The 19,847-nt window shown below is 45.8% G+C and overlaps 1 long non-coding RNA gene across 2 annotated transcripts in view; it reads right to left on the bottom strand.

The window, feature by feature from the left end:
- The window catches only part of LOC142560857 (uncharacterized), a 42,767-nt gene extending 24,650 nt beyond the window's left edge, over positions 1-18,117 (bottom strand). Inside the window, exon 1 of one of the 2 annotated variants that reach the window (XR_012823452.1) lies at positions 18,020-18,117. This is a non-coding gene — a long non-coding RNA (uncharacterized LOC142560857). Of the gene's footprint in view, positions 1-13,981; positions 14,045-18,019 lie in introns of those variants that run through there. The other variant, XR_012823451.1, reaches the window with a different exon arrangement.
- Between the last annotated feature and the right edge of the window lie 1,730 nt (positions 18,118-19,847).

Raw genomic sequence — 19,847 nt, 5'->3', positions numbered from 1 at the left:
TCGGGCGGTGCACATATACAGATCCGCCGCCACCGATCTGGCTCTCTGATTGCCATCGCACAGGGGTTGCATTGGAGGAGGAGCGAAGAAAGGAATTAAGTTCGAGCCGGCGCTTTGACAACCCGAGACTCGCAGGAAGAGGAGGGAGGGGGCGGCGTGTACACCCAGCGGCAAACGATGGGGGCAGAAGCGCGCGCAGCAAGCGGACAACACGATAAAGGGAGGAGGGAAGAGATAGCAGCGACTGACTGATGCCGCTGACGCCGATACAGGGGGGGGGGACCCTTTCCTCCTCTTTCTGCATGGCGGCGACGGTGTTCTATGCAGTCACGTTATCTTGACTCTCTAGCGGCGTCAGCGGCATCCAGCGGTATCAGTCGGTCGCTGCTAGCGCTGGGGGGATGAAAGGGGGGCGGAGCTGGTTACGAGGCCGACGACGACGCGAAACCCAGGAACGGACGCCAAAGAGCTGCGCTCTAAAAAAAAAACACGCAACCGCAGCGTGGAGGGGAGTGGAGGCGAATTGAATACAATCGCATGGTTGAACAACGTGGTTTCTTCAGCTTTCACAAGCGTAACGCAATGCCCTAAATAGGCATTGGCATTAGATTGTAGATTGTGCGATAATTTTCCTTGTTACTCCGTTTGCATGCTCTCTCTCCTGTCGTGCTCCACGCCGACGTCGCGGCAGTGAGGCACCATTGCTGCATTGTCAACCAGCAAGGACATTCAACAGTTTCCATGCATTTAGGAGCTGACGTTACATAGCAGATTTTCAAAGCTTTTATATGCTAAACGTAAAAGCAAGAGTAAGTTTAATGGCATCGTCTTTTGCTAGTTGCATAAAGGCAGATTTTGTCTTGGCGTTCTTTGGCCAAACCTCGCCCTTGCGTCATAAAACACCACACATCATCATCAGCATCATCATCATCATCATGAACGCGGATGAGGCCGCAATTGTAATGAACTGGTCAACGATGGCCAACTTGTTTTAGCTTTGACAGACGCATAGAAACGGAAAAGTGAACATGCTCACTAGAACTTGAGACACGTCGGTCTTAGCCAATTAGCCTTAGATAGGGCTCCTGAAGTTTGATGATGATAGTGATATGCAGTGCTTAATGGCGCAAGTGTCAAGTGTTGCCAAAGAGCGCCAAAGCATTGATGATGAGTACTCAATGGACTAATCGCTCATGTGACGTGGATCTATAGAGGACTAAAACTGAGAGCTGTAAATCGCTTAATATACATAAGGAATAAAAATATGGGAATGACTGAAGTGGGGTATGCTATAAGTCTAGGATGTGCAACAAGGGTATAATAGTGTTACATGCATAAAAATGGACAGGTTATTGTTGGTGATGAGTAGCACAACAGCCTCAGCGGGTCCCTTGATTACAAGGGCACGGAGGCATGCGCTATGACAAAGGTTAACACCCCAACCCTGGCCTCTCGCAAGAGGCCGTGCTACGAATTTCATGAACCGCTGAAGCTTTGCACGTAACAGCACTAATATAAGCAGACCCAGCAGATTGGAACGTTTGACTGCGCTCTCTTTTCTACTGCCATTGCACAGTTCTGGGCCGTTCGGTATAGGTCTCAGGTAATGTGCTCTTGTCTTCGAGCCTGCAGGCGGCGCAGGACTGGAAACGACTGACGCTGTTGCAGATGATGATAAGAAATGAAATAAAGTCTTGGAATAGGCAAATACCTCCCACCGTGCAATTCGGCGAGTGCCAGGTAACTTCGGCTCCAGTAAAGTGTAGTAGAATTTATTGTCATTGAAAATCTGTTTTTGAGTGTTATTAGCTTCGCTTGTGCTCATTGACCAGATGGACTGTCTGTGGTGTGATGAAAGTGGTGCATTGTCTTGGCTGTCATTTCCATGCCGAATAAAGAACTGCAGAGCAAACTTCGCGTTACTATTTTTTGTAGTAACGATGTACCAAAATCGGCAGACATTCAGAAGTCTCGATAGACGTAGCGCCCCCCTCTAGGAAATGCTAGCGTATGCCGATCACGTGCACTTCGTTTCAACTGCGTGCTGCTGAATTTCACACAAAAAGCGTATTTCACAAGTCTCGATTTAGACGCAGCCTAGGTTATGTGTATTATGATACGGTCTAAGAAATGTCAAGACAATTTCAGTGTAGAGAGATTGCTTGGCAGCGTCAAATGTAGGCACGTAGCAGAAACTTCCGGTCAAATTCAACATAGCACTGGCGCCCAGTGTCAATTCTTTGAGTGGGCCTTGTGGCGTAACCTTAACTCGGTTGGCTTCACAATTGAAAAAAAAAGCAAATCTGCATTCTGCTATTACCTTGCAGAATAAAAATGCGACTTTTTCGAATTCTATGCAGCTGTGATTTTCGGCACTGCAGCATCCATGTCGCTTGCACTGTCACTCTAAAGCTTTCCGAAAGTTCAGATCACTCTTTGTGTGGCAATATTGCTATGGTCACAAGGACCATGCAGGAGTACTATCTTGGACACTGTGAGAATTCGGGTCACTTTTGAATTTGCTATTTTATTAGTCCTGACTGACACAGGTAGGCTGCTGCAGCCTATCCGGCATATTTACAGAAAAACTGGTGCTGTTCCATAATTAAACAACGTGCCGAAATTTGGCATTCTACAGGAAAGCACCCCAGCGATAGAAAATATGGTCTCCCCTTTATGGCCAAAAATGCGGATCAGGAACGCCATTCTCCGCAGGTTCAGTGCTAGTGTGACTGAAGAAGGGGTGATCGTGAAAGTGGACGCGCTGCAATAAATGCCATTGAATGTTTTCTTTTTTTTATTTCCCTATTTACCCCAGTTCCCTATTTCGATTTACCACTGTCTGCCGAAGACATTTTTGGAGGGTGCCGGGGTGTTGCTCTAAGCGATGTGTGTCCAAGAGCTGGTTTGGATTGTGAGTCGGCTGCGCCTTTGCTGGTGCGTGTTTGTTAGTAGCTTGATTGGGCAATGTTCGCCGTAGCAGCATGTCGCGGGAACCCATGTCACTCATAGCTGCGGGGAAGAAAGGGGCCTTTGTCGCTTGGGTGTGTCCACATAGTAGTTGCTGTGCTTGTAAAACATACGTTGTAGCTGCCACATAAACAAGGGCTGACCCTTCGGTGAAGTATTATATTTCTCGAAGCATACTGAATGAATCAATACTTGATGTTTAATGGCGCAAGGGTCCGTTATAGCCAAAGAGCGCCGTGATAGTGTAAATGACCGCAGTGGACTGACTGGTTCTGTGAAGTTGATGTGACATGGCTGCAAAGGGGCCTAATAGAGTTGATGTAAATTGCATAAAATTTACGTGTAATAAAATTATGACAGTGACTAATGACGTGTGCTATAAACATTAAAATGCAATGCAAAAGAATGGTGCCATATACAAAATATGTGAGATGCTAAAATTGGCTAGAGCACTATTGCCTCACTAGAGACCTTGAAACACAAAAGCCTAGAGGCATATGCTATACACAGAAAACTATCATAGCGGCATCTTCTAGAAAGAGGGTGCGCTACGAATTTAATGGCCTTGTAACATGTACAATCGGCGTCAAATGAAAGTTGAACAGCGGAGCGCGTGGACCAAGCATAAGTGAAGATATAGTGCGCGCCGTCCAGTCATCACGATTGAAAGGCGCGCACATTCGGTTTGGCCGCACTGCGCGATCCCCCTCTAGTGACATAATGCCGCTTTTGTTCTGGTTCTTACATTTGAAAGGGAGAAAATGAAAAATAAAGCTAGAATATTGCAGTTTACGGCGAGTCTTATCGCACAGATCGCCGAAAGAACAAGCGCTGTCGGCGCGAACCGCGGTGCGCGTTGTGCAGTTTGCACCGTCATCGCAAGGTAGATTCACCCGCGCGGTTTGCAGCTTGCGCGCCACATTCGCTCTTTCGATCGGCAAACTTGCGCTGCGCGGTATCGCTGGCAGCCGCGACGGCGGCCGGCATGCCGAGCGCGTTTGGCCGTTTGACATGGTTTCACTCCCAAACCTTGCGCAGTGCGGCCAAACCGGATGTGCGCGGCTGTCAATGTTGATGACTGGACGGCGCGCACTATATCTTCACTTATGCTTGGTCCACGCGCTCCGCTGTTCAACTTTAATTTGACGCTGATAGTACCACAACATCATTCAATAATGCAACGAATGCATTGGTATAAAAACGCGGTTCTTATCCAAGAAACATAGCCGGATGCAGAGGGACGCAATGGCGGTATGCAAAAAGAAAATGTTTTCTCCTGTCTGTTTTGGCTTCCCGACACTACAGGAAGATGTGGAGGATGGTCAACCTGTCACCACATTCAACACAGGTTGGAGGCTTGTTTCCTGTCGTGAGAAAGTTCATCATCATCATCAGCCTGGTTACGCTTACTGCAGGGCAAACGCCTCTCCAGTACTTCTCCAACAACCCCGGTCATGTACTAATTATGGCCATGTTGTCCCTGCAACCTTCTTTATCTCATACGCCCACCTAACTTTCTGCCATCCCCTGCTACGCATCCCTTCCCTTGGAATCCAGTCCGTCACCCTTAATGACCATCGGTTATCTTACCTCCTCATTACATGTCCTACCCATGCCCCCCCCCCATTTCTTTTTCTTAATTTCAACTAAGATGTCATTAACTCGCGTTTGTTCTCTCACTCAATCTGCACTTTTCTTATCCCTTAACGTTACACCTATGGTTCTTCTTTCCATAGCTCGTTGCGTCGTCCTCAATTTAAGTAGAACTTTTTCGTAAGCCTTCAGGTTTCTGCCCCGTATGTGAGTACTGGTAAGACACAGCTGTTATACGCTTTTCTCCTGAGGGATAATGGCAACCTGCTCTTCATGATCTGACAATGCCTACCAAACGCACCCCAGCCGATTTTTATTCTTCTGATTATTTCAGTCTCATGATCCGGATCCGCCGTCACTACCTGCCCTAAGTAGATGTATTCCCTTACGACTTCCACTGCCTCGCTGCCTATTGTAAATTGCTGTTCCCTCCCGAGACTGTTAAGCATTACTTTAGTTTTCTGCAGATTAATTTTTAGACCCACTCTTCTGCTTTGCCTCTCCAGGTCAGTGAGCATGCATTGCAATTGGTACCCTGAGTTACTAGGGAAGGCAATATCAACAGCGAATCGCAAGTTACTGAGGTATTCTACATTAAATTTTATCCCCAATTCTTCCCAATCCAGGTCACTGAATAACTCCTGCAAACACGCTGTGAATAGCATTGGAGAGATCGTATCTCCCTGCCTGACGCCTTTCTTTATTGGGAATTTGTTGCTTTCTTTATGGAGGACTAGGGTGGCTGTGGAGTCGCTACAGAAATCTTTCAGTATTTTTACATACGGCTCGTCTACGCCCTGATTCCGTAAAGCCTCCGTGACTGCTAAGATTTCGACTGAATCAAACACTTTTTCGTAATCAATGAAAGCTATATATAAGTGTTGGTTATATTCCGCACATTTCTCTATGACCTGATTGATAGTGTGAATTTGATCTGCTGTTGAGTAGCCTTTACAGAATCCTGCCTGGTCGTTTGGTTTAAAGAAGTCTAATGTGTTGCAGATTCTATTTGCTATCACCTTAGCTAATATTTTGTAGGCAACGTACAGTAGGCTGTTCTGTCTATAATTTTTCAATTCTTTGGAGTCCCCTTCATAATGGTTTAGGATTATGTTAGCTTTCTTCCAAGGTTCCGGTACACTCGAAGTCATGAGGCATTGCGTTAAGAGGGTGGCCAGCTTTCTAGAACAAGCTGCCCACCATCCTTCAACGAATCTGTTGTTACCTGATCCTCCCAAGCTGCCTTCCTCCTTTGCATAGCTCCCAAGGCTTTCTTTACTTCTTCCGGCTCCGCGTCCACTTTCGCCTATCCAGCTAGCTGAAGAAGGTATTCATTATCTGTATATTGTTCTGTTGTGCAAACTCTACTAATAACTCTTCCCTGCTATTTCTAGAGCCCATGCCATGTCCCCCCACTGAGTTGTCTGCAGCCTGCTTCTTGCCTACCCTGGCATTGAAGTAGTCTATTAGCATAGTGTATTTCGTTTTGACTTTACCCATCGCCGATTCCATGTCTTCATAGAAGCTTTCGACTTCCTGGTCGTCATGACTGGATGTAGGGGCGTAGACCTGTATGGCCTTCAATTTCTACCTCTTGTTAAGTTACACGAGAAGGTCTGCCACCTTCTCGATAATGCTTTAGAATTCCTGTATAGTAATTAATCAGGAATCCGACTCGTAGTTCTCGTCTCTCCGCCTGCCCCGGTAGCACAGGACATACCCGCTTTTTAGCACTGTACATGCTTCTTTTGTCCTCGTAACTTTTACCAGCTATAGCCTTATAAATCAGGAATCGGATTCCTAGTTCTCGTCTTTCCGCCTGCCCAGGTAGCACACGACGTGCCCGCTTTTTAGCACTGTACATGCTTCTTTTGTCCTCGTAACTTCACTGAGCCCTATTATATCCCATTTACTGCCCTCTAATTCCTCCAATAGCACTGCTTAACTCGCCTCACTATATAACGTTCTAGCGTTAAATGTTGCCAGGTTCAGATTCCAATGGCGGCCTGCCCGAAACCAGGGATTCTTAGCACCCTCTGCTGCGTCGCAGGTCTGACCACCGCGGTGGTCAGTTACTTCGTAGCTGGGGGGGCTCAGGGTCGGGGTTTGATTGTTGTATTCATATAGGTATTATAGCCAAGTACTTCACCAGGGTAGGGTGGCCAATCCTGCTCGGGTGAGGGAGTGCGTTACCGGTTCTGGTCACCGGGATCAGGCCGCACTCCCGGCCTGTTTATGCAATTTTATCAACACGCGCAATTTTTTTAATGCGGCACTGGGATTTGCGGCACTGGGATTCCAACCACGGTCCTCTTGCACGCGAGGCAGATGCTCTACCTTGACTCCACCGCTGAACCGCTGAGAGAGAGTTATGAGTGACATATGTGTGTCCTGTTTTTAGTCTAGCGAATAAGACATCTGTTCGTGTTTTTGTAGTTGGGTGCAAGAAACCTAACTTGCGCTTGAATACGTGAAGCCCATTACTCGTTTCAGCGTCCCCCAAGCGTTGCCAGTGGCTTTGCATTTTTTTTCTAGGAAAGCCTTCATGTCTATAGCAGGGACAGCAGCAGAACTAATATCCTGCGATGCTATTGATATAGCGATCTCGTCGGCAAGCACATTACCCTCGATCCCTCTATAGCCAGGAATCCAGCATTTTACTACATGTCTGTGCGATAAATTGATATTGTATCAGAGTAAATAAAGTTCACTGAAGACAGGATTTGTATGCTTTTTAAAAGAAATGAACGCTTTTACAAGACTTAACGAGTATGTGAATATGATTGCTCTGTCACGTATAATTTTTTTTATATGTTTTAGCACAGGCAGTACTGCATAGTCTTCTGCAGTGAACGTACTTGTTAGGGGGTTCAACACGTCAGAGTCAGAAAAATAGGGACCAACAGCAGCGTAGGATACGCCAGCATGTGATTTTGACGCGTCTGTGTAGTATTCAGAGCTCCAGCATTTCGAATGAAGCTCAAGGAAATGCACAGAAATTTCAGCTCAGTAGTGTGCTTTGTGACCTCTACAAAGGATATGTCACATTCTCTCACCTGCTACTCCCAACGCGGTAATAGCTTAGCTGCAGGCATTAGGCGATTTTCGAGTATCGGGACATCTATTTCTTCGCCAAGTTATTTCACACGCAGAGAAAAGGTTGTGTCATGGAGGGTCTATTACGAAGAAATGGAGAACGCGTCAAGTCGTTAACGGTTGTGAAACACGGATTTTTCATGTTCGAGTGCACTTTCAGAAAATAGGGGAAGGTGGTGTACGTTTTCTGAAAATTGAGCGAGCACTCATCTGACTACGTATAGACTTTCGACAGGGCTTGTTCTAAATGCGCCAGTGGCCAGGCGGATACCTAAATAGCGGAGAAGATCTAACATCTTTAGCGCGCTAGGGGCGGCATAGTTCTAAACCACGGCACCGTATCCTAATTGTTATCGAACTACGCTCGTGTAAAGATTCAATAAACACTTTCTGTCGCTACCCCATGTTATGTGGGATACGATTTTAAGTAGGCTCATTGCTTTTAGCCGTTTTGCTTTAAGATATTTTATGTAGGGAATGAAAGTAAGCCTGGAGTGAAGTACAAGAGCAAGACATTTGTGTTCTTTGTTCACGTGTATTTGTTGGTCATATATTTCGACAGTGGGCTCGGCAGCAAGCCCTGTCTTATAGGTGAAAAGAACGCAAGAGCTTGTGTTGGGGTTCACTTAGTACCCGTTTTCATCTGCCCACTCAGAAACTTTGTTCAAGCACTGTTGTACTTATCTCTCACAGGCTGTTAGGTGGCAGGATTTGAAACCTACTCGTATGTCGTCTACCTAGACGGAATAAAAAATAGATGGCGGTAATGCTTTACAAAGCGCGTTCATTTAAACGACAAAAACCATGCAACTCAGTCCGCCTCCCTAGGGTACCCCAGGTACGAAGACGTCTCGAATGTTTGCTGAATGTATGCGCATTAGATGGTCGGTTGTAGATAGTCCAACTCTAAAGCGACAGTGATAGGGATCAAGAAATTTTTTTATTCAGGGAAGTGTAAAAACCGATGGTTTATCATTTGTTCAAAAAGTGTGCATATACAACTAGTGAGGACATTGGGGCGGTAACTGGTTACTAATGTAGGGTATTTGCCATGTTTCAGAATCGAAATGACAAGGGCTTCTTTCCATGGGGTAGGAAGATACCCCACATCCCATATAGCGTGAAAAAGTGCTAGCAATGTCACTTGAGTATCACTGGGGAGGTGTTTAATCATGTCGTACACGATCCTGTCCGGTCCAGGTGCAGAGCTCTGACATGCAGGCAGGGAGGCACTTAGCTCGGCAATGTTAAAGCACCCGTCAAAGGGTACGTTCTGTCTACATTTACGGTCGATAGCCTTGCTTTCTGCTACGTGTTTGTGTTTTAAGAATGCCTTGGAATAATGATGAGAACTGGAAACGCGCTGAAAGCGTGCGCCAAGAGCGTCCGCTTCATCTTCCACGCGGTTCGCTGCATCGCTCTCTACGATCAACGGATTAATTTCTTGTCCCTTTAGCCATTTCAGCCAGTCCCATACTTTAACTTTTTGAGTATACGAATTTATACCAGAGACAAACCTCTGCCAGCTTGCCCTCTTTTCCTGGCCTCGCGTCCTTCTTCCCTGTGATCTAGCATGTTTAAATTCTATTCTAGAGGCGTAACTGCTGTGAATGCATGCCCATTAACCTGGTTAGACAAAGGAGAGGAGTCGGGCTGCAGAAGGCTGTAACTGCCCTCGCGCCGCTCTCCACAGCAGCTACTGCTCTTGCGCGGCAACTATGCTTCCACCACAGAAGTTTATACATTTGTAAATGTGGATATATATATACCGCTGAAGGCCGGTTATGCGGGCGAAATGTCACTAAGTTCGCGTTATTTTTTCTGCGTGCTTGCTTCTATCATTCGATATATACATATATATATATATATATATATATATATATATGGGCAGTAAGCGATCGTGAATAGAACGATAGAGCAGCGAGAGGTAGTACAGCCGATCGAACACGGAAACAAGGTTTTTATCTCTCGTCGTCGTTCTCTATCTCATAACGGCAGCCCTATCGCTCCTTATTTTAAAGTACAGTTATCTCCCCCGCGGAAAAGGAAACCGTCTCGGCGACCTACTGGTAGGACAACATAGATGGATCATAGTACGGCTTGAGACACTGGACATGCACAATTTCGTGTCCTCGACGGTGATGATCCAAAGGTAGCTCGAGGGGTTGCACGACATATTTGAGTGGAGACGTTCGGTTGATCAAGCGGTATGAGCCCTGGTACTTCAGCGCGAGTGCCGGTGACAGTTAGGGGTAGGGGCTGGAACCAAAAGCCACAACAGCGAGCAAGGAGCATAGGATGCAGGTGCATGGGAAGTTTCTTGATGGTGCTTCTGGCGTTACTGGTCTTCTGACGTAAATATACGGGATAGATTGCGACACACTTCTGAGTGTGCAGCATATTCGGATAAGGTAGTTGTTTCCGCCGTGTCAAGGCGGTACGGAAGAATAGCATCCATTGTGGAAAAAGGTTCGCGTCCGTACAGGAGAAAGAAGGGCGAAACTCCCGTGGTAGTCTGCGTAGCGGTATTGTAGGCGTAGGCCCCATTCGTTCCATATGCATGGTCACATTTTCTTTGGTCGTATACAACGCGCATGGCCAGCATGTTACTAAGATTGTGATTAAAGCGCTCGGTCATGCCATCAGTCTGCGGATGATATGCAGTAGTGGTGCGATGAATGATGCGGCATTCTTGTAGGGGACCCTCGATTACGTCTGAGAGCAAGTCTGTCGATGAGCAACTCCCTGGGAGCTCTGTGGCGCACGGTGACGTAGCGCAGGAGAACCCAGGCGACGTCACGTGTGGAAGCGCTGGACAAAGTGGAAGTTTCCGCATAGCGCGTGAGATGGTCGACGGCCACGATTACCCAGCGATTGCCGTCTGATGTGGTTGGCATATGTCCGTAAATGTCGATGCCTGCTCGATCAAAAGCACGTGCACGGCAAGGCAAAGGCTGCAATGGGGCGGTCGAACGACGAGGGGGATCTTTGCGGCGTTAGAAAATGAGACAGGAACGCACATAAGGACGGATAAATCGATACATCCCCCGCCAGTCCTAACGAAGGCGTAGACGCGTGTATGTGTTCAGAATGCCTGCATGTGTGCACAGGGGATCGTCGTGGAACGCTGCACAAATATCCGAACGCAGATGCCGAGGGATGATAAGCAACCATTTGCGGCCGCCCGGGAGGTAGTTACGACGGTACAAGAGCCCGTAGCGAATGGAGAAGTGCTTTGCTTGTCGACGTATTGTGCGATTGGTAGTGGGTGTCGATGGGGTGGACAAGAAACCCAGCATGGACACAATCCATGGGTCTTTCTTCCGCTCGAAAAGAATTTCCGTGGCAGCAACAGAAGACTCGGACAATACGGTCTTCGGGGAGCTTACCTCGTATGATAGTGGCGACCGAGACAAGGCATCCGCACCCAAATGTTTTCGGCGAGAACGGTACTTCACTCGAATGTCGTACTCCTGCAGTCTAAGGGCCCGTCGAGGAAGACGGCCGGATGGTTCTTTTAAGGACGACAGCCAGCACAGCGAATGGTGATAAGTTATCACGTCAAATGGGCGGTCATTAAGATACGGAATGGAATTTGGTTATGGCCCAAATTATAGCGAGGCATTCTTTTTCTGTTACAGAATAGTTTTATTCAGGTTTAGTGAGTGGACGACTGGTAAAGTAACGGCGTACTCATCGAAGCCAGCCTTTCTCTGAGTGAGAACGGCACCAAGGTCGACGCCACTGGCGTCCGTGTGTATTTCAGCTGGAGCAATTGGGTCAAATTGAGCAGAATTGGAGGTGACGTCAAGATACGAGGCAGCTTCGTGAATGCGGCATCGGAATCCGGTGACCGACCAGGTCGAAAGGTTGTTGGCACCACGAAGAAGCTGCGTTAAATGTGTCAATATTTGTGGTGAAATTTGGGATGAAACGCCGGAAGTATGACGCTCAGCCACTAAAGCTGCGCAGTTCTTTGAAGGTCGTTGGTCACGGAAACTGGGCAACAGCTTGTAGTTTCGCCGGATCAGGGAGTACACCTTCTTTCTGCGCGACATGGCCAAGGATGACCAGCTGCCGGACAGTGACACGACACATCTTCAAGTTAAGCTGGAGGCCAGCAACTGCGATGCGCTTGAGGACGCGTTCAAGTCGAAGTGGGAAGGAAAGTGCGGTGAAAAGATAACGATGTCGTCAAGATAACATAGGCGTGCCTGCCGTTTGAGGCCGCGCAAGATATTGTCCATCATTCTTTCAAGTGTGGCAGGTGCGTTACACAGGCCAAATGGCATCACGGTGAATTCAAATAAACCGTCAGGTGTGAAGGCCGTTTTTGGACGGTCTGACTCAGCCACTTGTTTTTCCAATACCCAGATCGTAGTAAGTGTAAAGATGAGAAGAATTTGGCGCCTTCGAGGCAGTCTAAGCGGCCTCAATCTGGGTTGATACGATGGCAAATGTCAGTTACATCTTCAATACAGCTTGTAAAGGTTTCGTCCTCTCGTTGGGCACGACAGCGAACCTGTTCAGCCCGAAGTTTGCGCACAGCAGGGCGAACGAAGACTGCTTAAAGTGTCGTTTGAAATGCTGTCCAGGTGGAAAAGCCAGCCTCATGGTTTCGGAACCAAAGATGGGCGACACCGGAAAAGTAGAGAGGTACGTAACCAACCTTGTCAGCGTCAGTCCATTTGTTGTGGGCACTCACTTGTTTGTACGACGACAGCCAGTCCTCTACGTCATGATGGCCAGTGCCATTGAATCTAGGAGGATCCCGTTGGCGTGGTGCCCCAGGACAGATGACCGGTGGTGACTGGGGTGGATCGGTAGGCCTAGTCTCCTCCCCAGGCATGGGAGATGGGACAGGGTCGTTCGGCTTCGGAGTTCCAGGTTTGCAAAAGGCCCAGCACCTTCCACCAAATGTCGCGAAGCACTTTGGGCAGTAAGCGTTCACGACTAGAACAATAGAATAGAGAGAGGTAGTACAGCTGATCGAGCGCCGGACCGTATAATATATATATATATATATATATATATATATATATATATATATATATATATATATAAAACTGTGGTCCTGTCCTGTTGAGGCAATTTTCTCAACACACGGTTTTTTTTTCTGCTGGAGAATTCCGCGGCATCGGGATTCGAACCACGGTCCTCTTGCACGCGAGGCGGATACTCTACCGCCCCCGCAGCAGTTGTTTGCCTCATTTAACCTACAGTGGTGCCTTATTTGATCAGTCAAGGTAGACCAATGTGAGCTCGGTTATACCGCACGGATGGCACTCAACTAGAGAACCTGCTGTTTATGACCTGCACATGTGTGGCCATACATAATACAGAAGATTGCTTTTTATGAGGGTCCCATACAGTGATAAACTAAAAGAAAAGATATATTAAAAAGGACGGAAGAAAAAAGAAAAAAAGGAGGAAGAAAAAGAAAAGAACAGGTGATTTGAACTCGTGAAACTTGGATGTTGCCCGGAAAGATAGCTCAGTCGGTTGGTCCGTCAGGCCCCAGGTTACTTTGAAGCGGCACAGCTCCGGCTCCGCGCCTCATACTTACGTGGAAAGGGACTGATGTTGTCCGCGGTGGTCGATTTTGGTTGGAAGACATACTTTCTTGAAAAGTGGCCGCACGTGGTTAAGAGGAAACTCGAACGGCTTAAGAGAAGAGGAAAAGCTTGATCACGTGCCAGGCGAACGCGGCACGGTTAGCGTGGGAAGCTGGCCCGAGTAACTATCTGAAGGACTGCTGCTCACGAGGGCGAAATACCTTCGTGTAATTAGAAGCCTAATAAGACTACTTTCGAAAAGAAAACGGCCCAGAGGGCTGTACTACGAGTGCTATGACTGATAATTCTCTCTCTCTCTCTCTCTCTCTCTCTCTCTCTATATATATATATATATATATATATATATATATATATATATATATATTCATCTCATCTATGGGATCGTATGCGAGCGCTCTTGCTTTGTCTCTGCGTGTAGTAGTTAAGAAAGCGAGTTTAAGGGAGGAGAAGAAAGGGAAGTTTCTCAAGCATAATTGCAGCGCCGTGTTTTTAAAGCTCACCCGCGGCAGAGGAAGGGAAGGAGATATAAGTGTGCGTGGCCATAATACGCTTGCGACAAACTGCCTTAAAATATTTAGAGACTTGAGAGGAAGTTTCGTTACCAACCGATAACATTGCAATCAGCACTCGAATACGACGAGAGAAATTATTGAGACCTGGAAAATTCCCTTGAACTAAGTATGGTTTGCGAAGCAAATGCTTGTAAGTATTGAACTTTTTAAAAGATGAGCTGAATACGCGCTCACCGAGAGGACAGCGTCCGCCCGAGACCACACCAGGCACATTTCTGAGACATGGAGCGCTTTGTGGCCGGAACAAAGCCCCCTTCTCTGCCGGCTAAGCGCAGAAAACGAGCGTTCCGATCGCTCAAGGCTGCGCGGACATAGTATAGCTCTAGAGTCTAGGAAAATCTTAAACAGGTGCGAGCGCGGCACGCTTAGCTTGGGAAGCTAGCCCGAGTAACTATCGCAAGGACTGCTGCTCACGAGGGCGAAATGCCTTCGTGTAATTATAACAACCCTAATAAGACTACTTTCGAAAAGAGAACGGCCCAGAGGGCTGTACTGCGAGTATATGTATATATATATATATATATATATATATATATATATATATATATGTGTGTGTGTGTGTGTGTGTGTGGGTGCATATATATATATATATATATATATATATATATTCAAATTCATGGGATCGAATGCGAGCGCTGTTGCTTTGTCTCTGCGTGTAGTAGTTAAGAGAGCGAGTTTACGGGAGGAGAAGAAGAAAAGAAAGTTTCTGAAGCATAATTGCCGCACCGTGGTTTGGAATCTGACCCTGTCAACGTTTAACGTTACAACGTTATCTAGTGAGGCGAGTCTAGCAGTGTTATTGAAGAAATTAGAGGGTTGTAAATGGGATATAATAGGGCTCAGTAAGGTTAGGAGGACAAAAGAAGCTTATACAGTGCTAAAAAGCGGGCACGTACTTTGCTACCGGGGATTAGCGGAGAGAACAGAACTAGGAGTCGGATTCCGGATTAATAACAATATAGCTGGTAACATACAGGAATTCTATAGCATTAACGAGAGGGTGGCAGGTTTTGTAGCGAAACTTAATAAGAGGTACAAATTGAAGGTGGTAGAGGTCTACGCCCCTACATCCAGTCATGATGACCAGGAAGTCGAAAGCTTTTATGAAGACGTGGAATCGGCGATGGGTAAAGTCAAAACAAAATACACTATACTCATGGGCGACGTCAATGCCAGGTTAGGCAAGAAGCAAGCTGGAAACACGTCAGTGGGGGAATATGGCAAAGGCTCTAGAAATTGCAGGGGAGAGTTATAAGTAGAGTTTGCAGAACAGAATAATATCCTGAAAATGAATACTTTTTTCTGCAAGCGGGTTAGCAGGAAGTGGACGTGGAGCAGCCCGAATGGTGAGACTAGAAATGAAATCGACTTCATACTCTGCGCTAACCCTGGCATCATACAAGATGTAGACGTGTTCGGCAAGGTGCGCTGCAGTGACCATAGGATGGTAAAAGCTCGAATTAGCCTAGACTTGAGAAGGGAACGGAAGAAACTGGTACATAAGAAGCTATCAATGAGTTAGCGGTTAGAGGGAAACTAGACGAATTCCGGATCAAGCTACAGAACAAGTATTCGGCTTTAACTCAGGAAGAGGGCATCAGTGTTGAAGCAATGAACGATAATCTTATGGACATCATTAAGGAGTGCACAATAGAATTTGGTGGTAACTCCGTTAGGGAGGATACCAGTAAACTATCGCAGGAGACGAAAGATCTGATCAAGAAACGCCAATGTATGAAAGCCTCTAACCCTACAGTTAGAATAGAACTGGCAGAACTTTCCAAGTTAATCAACAAGCGTAAGACAGCTGACATTAGAAACTATAATATGGATAGAATTGAACATGCTCTCAGGAATGGAGGAAGCCTAAAAGCAGTGAAGAAGAAACTAGGAATAGGCAAGAATCAGATGTATGCGTAAAGAGACAAAGCCGGCAATAGCGTTACTAATATGGATGAGATTGTTCAATGGCTGAGGAGTTCTATAGAGATATATAGAGTACCAGTAACACCCACGACGATAATGTGAGAGAGAATAGTCTATGCGCACATGAAATCCCACAAGGAATACCGGAAGAAGTAAAGGACGCCTTGGGAGCTGTGCAAAGGGGAAAGGCAGCTGGGGAGGATCAGGTAACAGCAGATTTAAACCAAAGGACCAGGCAGGATTCCGTAACGGCTACTCAACAATAGACGATATTCACACTATCAATCAGGTGATAGAGAAATGTGCGGAATATAACCAACCCTTATATATAGCTCTCATTGATTACGAAAAAAGCGTTTGATTCAGTCGAAACCTCAGCAGTCATGGCGGCATTACGGAATCAGGGTGTAGATGAGCCATATGTAAAAATACTGGAAGACATCTATAGCGGCTCCACAGCCAGCGTAGTCCTCCATAATGAAATCAACAAAATACCAATAAAGAAAGGCGTCAGACAGGGAGATACGATTTATCCAATGCTATTCAGAGCATGCTTACAGGAGGTATTCAGGGACCTGGAGTGGGAAGAATTGGGAATAGAAGTTGATGGAGAATACCTTAGCTTCTTGCGATTCGCTGATGATATTGCCTTGCTTAGTAACTCAGGAGACCAATTGCAACGCACGCTCACTGACCCGGAGAGGCAAAGCAAAAGGGTGGGTGTGAAAATTAATCTGCACAAAACTTAAGTAATGTTTAACAGTCCCGGAGGAGAACAGCAGTTCACGATAGGTAGCGAGGCAGTGGAAGTGGTAAGGGAATACGTATACTTAGGGCAGGTAAGGACTGCGGATCAGGATCATGAGACTGAAATAACCGGAAGAATAAGAATGGGCTGGGGTGCGTTTGGCAGGCATTCTTAAATCATGAACAGGATGTTGCCACTATCCTCAAGAGAAAAGGGTGTAACAGCTGTGTCTTACCAGTACTCACGTATGGGGCAGAAACCTGGATGCTTACGAAAAGGGTTCTGCTGAAATTGAGCACGACGCAACGAGCTATGCAAAGAAGGATTATGGGTGTAACGTTAAGAGATAAGAAAACAGCAGATTGTGTGATGGAACAAACGCGGGTAAATGACATCTTAGTTAAAATCAAGAAATAGAAATGGGGGGGGGGGGGGCATGGGCCGGACATGTAATGAGGAGGGAAGATAACCGATGGTCATTAAGGGTTACGGAATGGGTTCCAAGGCAAGGGAAGCGTAGCAGGGGGCGGCAGAAAGCTAGGTGGGCGGATGACATTAAGACGTTCGCAGGAACAACATGGCCACAATTAGTACATGACCGGGGTAGCTGTAGAAGTATGGGAGACGCCTTTGCCCTGCAGTGGGCGTAACCAGGCTGATGATATATATATATATGTATATATATATATATATATATATATATATATATATATATATATATATATATATATATATATATATATATATATATATATATGTATATATATATATATATATATATATATATATATATATATATATATATATATATATATATATATATATATATATATATGTATATATATATATATATATATATATATATAGAGAGAGAGAGAGAGAGAGAGAACACGCTAGCGTACTCCACCTGAGCGGCCGCGATGTCGGCCGCGATGTCGGCCGCTCCTGAGATCCCACGACTCTGCTGTTCGCCGGCCTAAATAACCAGTGACCACGGCGGCTTCAGCAGCCATGACCTAGTCGTTGAGTGTGCGCCTCTGCTGCCCGGGGGCCTGTGTTCGAAACCACGTTGTCACCGGGTACCCAGCGGTTATCCTAATGAGCACAGACTTCTCCGGGCTTCACACTCGGCTTTCTTCAGGGGTCAATCACTCTAGGAAAGGACGCCGCGCCATGCAAATCCCATTGAACACCATATGTAGCATATGTCACAACACTGTATGCGGTTATGCGCAACACGACAAAAACTAGAGTGTACCGGTTAATATTTAAGGAATAATGGAGGCCGCAACAACAGCCCATGTCCACGCATGCCCCATGCGACCTTCTGGCGGCGCCACCCACCGCCCCGTTTCAAAGGGGATGCTCGCAGCATCCATTCGTCTATCCTGCTTTCTATTTTCAACGTGTCTGTTGGTTCTGCGCGCTGCTGCGACGTGTTTGTGTAATCGCATGTTTTTGTGTTTTTTATAATGAAATGTGACAATTCGCGCACACAGAAGTGGCAGAAGATAGATTGTGTCTTTCTGGAAACTCACCGTATATGTGGCGTGCCAGGCAAATGAGGACCAAAGATTTTCATCCCATGGACCTTTGTCTATGGTTGTCGTGGAAAGCTGGGTGGACGCAAAGAAATGCGTATTATAAGCGTGCCTCAGCTCCTCCACTACGCATCGGAATAAACATTGAAACGAGCGCTTGCTGAGCGCTGGTTGTCAAAATTTACTTACGCAATTTTATCGCCTCAACGCGAAATTGAAAATATTGATAAGCGTTTTCTTCCAGTAAGAAAGATTAAGTTCAGAAGTAATCGTCTTCGTACTGTGCGCCTGCGAACGAACTCCCGCTTTTCCCGTGAAATTTTATAACAACCGACTCATTTGCCTTTTCACCGATTATTAGTGCAGTGATGTTTTCTCGCTTATGACTGCTTCGACGTTATAAATAATCTCTGCTTACAAGGTTTTTCGTTTATGAGCAGTTTTTAGGAAAAAGTATGTAAGAAATCGCAGATTCTTTCCAGCACAGCCCACATTTTCAGACAACGTGTGTTGATCCTAACGTGAGGCAAGTAAACCTGACAGAGGAAAGTTCATTAGGCTGTCATAAAAAAGAATTGTTACGTAAACAAAGATTTCTTTGTAATGTGCTATTGCTGCGTGTCTGTCAAAGTTTTATCAGATGAAGGGTTCCTATTACCATGACACTAATCATTGATTTCTAGCGTGCTCTTTTGTGATCCTGCACTAATGTAAACATTGTTTTAGTGACTATTTTATGTACTCCTTGCATGAGTGCATAACATGACAGCTTTATGTGCCACCGCCATAAGTTTACATAGAACTTCTTTTGTAGTGGCGAGCCCGTGATCTACAGCAGTGACTGCATAACGGAGGAGTCCCCAGAAAGGCAGCAGCGTGACGCATAATCTGGATGGTCGGGTCAGCTATGTATGAAGTGTACGTGTTCCAAGAAGTAAAGTCTCGGTATCATACGTAGATAAGTCCATCGGCATATTTCTTAACACATCTTACTAAGTAGGCAAAATATATATGCAACTCTATCCAGCCTGCTGATTATTAGTGTTCTTAGATGTCATGGCCACATTATGGTGTTCTATATAAAAGTTGATAGAACATGTCCCAATGTTTACTACATTTTTTCGTCAATTGCTTGGCTGCAAGTTACATTTCATTTTCCTTTGTACACTATATATATCACCTTTTGAAAGTTTTATTGTGTTGAAGCTATTTTATATGCTGTCGCTTTTATTGCAACATTCTTTTTGTCGGTTTGTACTGCACGCTCATGTAAGAATTCAATGTGTAGGGGCCAGATATGTCACATGTCTAAGTGTACAGCGTCCTTACTATTGTTTAATAAAACAGACACCCACAATTATATCTGTGTTGTTCCCAGAATAACTGCCGCTGGCAAATAAACATTTCGTGAGCATGGATTCCTTGAAATGATACAGGAAGGCCCGTATTCGCTGTGCTGCAGTTAGTACAGTAGTGAAATGTTTTCTAGTAGGCTCGAAATTTTCTCGTTTTTTTTCTTTGCAAGCTATCTTTTTTCGTGCAAGTAGGCATTGTAGCAGTTGCGAGTCTGTCCAGTTACATAAGCGACATAGCTAATTGGTAGATCTATCATTAAAGACGCATGCAGTTTCTTCCATAGTGCTTAAATGTCTTGTCCGCTTACTATTGCTATGGCGTTTGCTGGTTATTGCATTGTTGCTCATCAAATTAATTCGATTTTAATTCGATTACCCTGCTTGGCAGTGGCACAAGTTATACAGCTGTCAAGCATTATTTCGAATGCGTTGGGTCCCTTTGCAGGTGTTTGCTCGGCACTGTGCTCAGT

This window comes from Dermacentor variabilis, chromosome 10, assembly GCF_050947875.1.
Source record: "Dermacentor variabilis isolate Ectoservices chromosome 10, ASM5094787v1, whole genome shotgun sequence".
Taxonomy (NCBI): domain Eukaryota; kingdom Metazoa; phylum Arthropoda; class Arachnida; order Ixodida; family Ixodidae; genus Dermacentor; species Dermacentor variabilis.
Note: the sequence above shows the minus strand (reverse complement) of the source record. Positions and strands in the feature narration are given on the sequence as shown.